General features: G+C 41.6%; 1 long non-coding RNA gene across 9 annotated transcripts; it reads left to right on the forward strand.

Moving 5' to 3' along the window:
- The first annotated feature begins 6 nt into the window (after positions 1 to 6).
- Positions 7 to 3,148, forward strand: LOC119334455. 9 transcript variants are annotated; one of them, XR_005161339.1, is made up of 8 exons: positions 7 to 332; positions 670 to 905; positions 1,021 to 1,190; positions 1,280 to 1,355; positions 1,529 to 1,650; positions 2,374 to 2,453; positions 2,593 to 2,676; positions 2,763 to 3,148. It is a non-coding gene; the product is annotated as an uncharacterized LOC119334455 (long non-coding RNA). The 9 variants fall into 9 exon arrangements; XR_005161337.1 differs by having other exon boundaries at positions 670 to 818; positions 1,011 to 1,190; XR_005161340.1 differs by having other exon boundaries at positions 670 to 818.
- The last annotated feature ends 344 nt before the right edge of the window (positions 3,149 to 3,492 follow it).

A 3,492-nucleotide genomic window follows, 5' to 3' on the forward strand; every position in this document is an offset into this window, starting at 1 on the left:
GGCAGCAGTCGCCGCCCCTCCCCCACCATCTCATGCCCCCTGGGCCGCTCACCATCCCGTATCCTCAGCGTGCCGGCCTCCACCATCCCCAGCGTGCCAACCTCCAGTTCTTCACCTACCCCATCGTGACGCTGCCCAATCTTCTTCCTCCTGGATTCTCCTAGCCATGGCGAGTGCCTCCTCCCTGCGCCAAGCTCGCTCCAGACTACGCAGAGCCACCAACCCCCACCGCCTCACGTGCAGTACAACCCCACCCATGTACGAGGTTCAAAGACCTTGCAGAGAGAAGGAAATGATATGTTAAGGTCAGCAGCTTCCTCGTTGCCATCCCGGTATGGTTCATGTCCTGTGTTCATCCTTCACTGATTTTACTAACAAGCGGCAACATAACCTCTGCCTGCACATTTTTTTGGAAGTTCTAGAATTCCTAGAGCTTTAGTCTAACTATATTGCTTCTGCGATTATTCCTACACAGAAAAACATACTGATGATTGTTTTGTTCCCTGGACCTAAACACATTTGTTCTTTAAGCTTAAATGCATTTATTCTCTGAACTTAAATAGGTTGGTTCTCTGAACATAAGTGTGTGCGTTCTGTGTGTGTTGAAGCATTATATATTCAGTTGTACTGTTGGATTATGGTGACTATTGAGCTTACTTTTCGGCGCAGGTCGTGGCTTTTCTGTGGCACGCCTCCCACTGCTTCTCCTTGCTGGACTAGTCAACCTACAAGAGATCAACTCAAACAAAAAGTACTCAAGGTGGACTTAAGCTGAACTGGTGATGGTCTTAGAAACGGCATGTTTGAAAGTGGCCAAGGTTCTTGAAAGCTAAAAACTTTGAACCTTGTAAACGACAGCAAGCTTTTTGCCATTTGTTTCACTTACTAGAGCGCTTTGCTAATGGGTACGATAAGTATAACATAAGTGAATGAAAAGAGAGGTCTCGTCCAACTAATTAGTTTTCTCTGTATTTTTAGTTCCATGTACTGTCTGATCAATTCTACTGTAGCTCTGAACAGCAGGAGAAAAATAAAGAAAGTTCAAGTAAAATCTCAAATAAAAATTATGTTCAAGTTGAAGCCCAGGAGTATATACATATGGAGCGGACATGGCAATCGATCTTGTTGATGATTATCAATAAATAGATGGTGAAGTTGGCAAACGGCTGAATCAGATGGTGCCTACCCCTGTAAGTTCACTTGTCATTGAGCGGTTAGCTGAAGATTAATCATTTTCGGAAATTCAAAGGTTTACGGTGCTAATACCCATTTCTTTCAGAAAAATTATCAGTTACAAGTATCTACATTTTGTCGAAAGTTCTTCGGTATAGCCCCCTCTCCATCAAAGTAGAAGAGTACGTGTTGATTTTCTCTCCCTTGTTCTGATTGATATCATACAGAAGCTATTGCAGATGAATGAATATGGTGCAGTTGTTCCATTCATTATATGGGCAGCAACCTTGTTTAAATCCTCCTTTGGCTTGGTTAGAACACGAGTTTCAGTAAACAAAAGGAAAACAAAATGCAGGTGATCGTCGCATGTGTTCGTTCAATAAGGGCTTTGGTGACGGTCCGCTGCTGGTGGCCGCCTCACCGTGGTTAAGTTTGGCGTAGTCGCATGTGTCGCTTTTTGTTGTGGCCGGTCTCCAGGTACATAGTGTTGTTCCTATTCATGCCTGTGTATGTAGTGCTGCTCCGTTAAATCATTTGTTCATCTTGTTTGTTCCAACCATGCTAGATGTCTAGTACTATTAGCTTGCACTAGCCTCTACATGAGCATCTCAAGCCGTTGTTAATAGATGTGAGTAGTACTGTGCTGCTCTGTTAAATCATTTGTTCATCTTGTTTGTTCCAACCATGCTAGATGCCTAGTACTATTATCTTGCACTAGCCTCTACATGAGCATCTCAAGCCGTTGTTAATAGATGTGAGTAGTACTGATTGTTTTGCTTGAATTGGCGTCTCAGATTATACTGGAGCATGTGTTTTCACAGATAGTTCATGTTCCAGATTGCCAAAAGTTCAAACATAGTGAGATGGATGGGAAACTACGAGAAAGAGATGATATTGGACAAAGCAAAATTAGTAAAAAAGAAAGAAAATGCTAGAAGTTCAACTAGGGTGACTTAAAAAGTTCATGAAAAATAAATATAAAAGTTCACAGAAGAGGGTTGGAAAAGATTTGGGAAAAGACACACAAAAAAACATGGAAAAGGTCAGTTCAAAAATACTTGCCATAAGCAGTTAAGAGTTTATTTGGAGTGGTTAGCAATTCAGTAACTAGAAAAAGGATACATGAGTTCAAATATACTTGCCATAAGTAGTTAAGAGTTTATTTGCTGTGGTTAAATAAATCAAGCTAATTTTTTGCAGTTCTCAGGTTAGAAAAAGGTTTCACTTCACTTTGCTGAAGTTCATCTAGAATCTTGGAATCCGATGTGGTCTGTGGCAAGGTACGCACAGAATGATATCTACCTCGATGAGTGTAATGTGTTTTCAAAGTACAGAACTTTTTAGGTTTCATTGCAAATTTGTAATGTTACCGTACATGAACTTGTGCATGCTAATTGGTGGTTGTTGTGTGTGTGCAAGGTACATCCAATGACAACGAGCAGGCGGCAAGTGTACTTATGCGCAGCGGGACGGTGGCATGGAGCAGTTGAGTAGGTGTGCGTGGTGAGTATCTACAGAACTGATTCTGACACTGCAGTATTAGTCCCACATAGCCTCTCACACCCCCTACTTGAACCTTCACGGCCTAGGTCATTCACTGCCTCGACACAAGGCCGTTCGACGATGCAGCGCTCAAGCCGTTCACCCTTACCACCACAAGCTGTTCACCCTTACCACCGCAAGCCGTTCACCTCCGCCACACGAGGCCGTGCGACGACGCAGTGATCAGACCGTTCACCTCTGCCATAGGAGGCCGATGCAAACACTAAGGAGTTGTGTTCTTTTTCAGTACATGTTTTTGTGCTTTTTAGTACACCTACTTAACGATTCTATGTCCAATTTTCTCTGTTTACATGTTCTTCCTATAGCACAAAAGGTGTTGTGTGTTAAGCCTTAATAAGCATTTGAGAAAATCTTGTATGGATCTAAACTAGCATATGTTCGTTCTATTCTTGTAAATGAAGCTCCACTTCTGCTTTGTTTGAAGTTACTTGGCATAAAAATTTCATGAGAGAAGTCCAAAACATAATTGCAAAAAAATGAGTTAAAAAATAAACGCACGAAAATTTCTATCTGAAAGAATATCATTCAGTTCAACGATATAAAGCATGCAAGTTCGGGACTATGATACAATAAATCATTGATAAGTTACGAGGAAAACCATACCGAAAAAACAGAGTAAAGTCTAATTTGTGAAAACACGCTCGGTACAAAACCATACCGAAAAAACAGAGTAAAGTCTAATCTATGAAACCACGCTCGGTACAAATCCATACGGACATCCGTTCAAGTACTCTTTTTCTAGAACCTTTCAAAATT

This window comes from Triticum dicoccoides, chromosome 7A, assembly GCF_002162155.2.
Source record: "Triticum dicoccoides isolate Atlit2015 ecotype Zavitan chromosome 7A, WEW_v2.0, whole genome shotgun sequence".
Lineage (NCBI taxonomy): Eukaryota > Viridiplantae > Streptophyta > Magnoliopsida > Poales > Poaceae > Triticum > Triticum dicoccoides.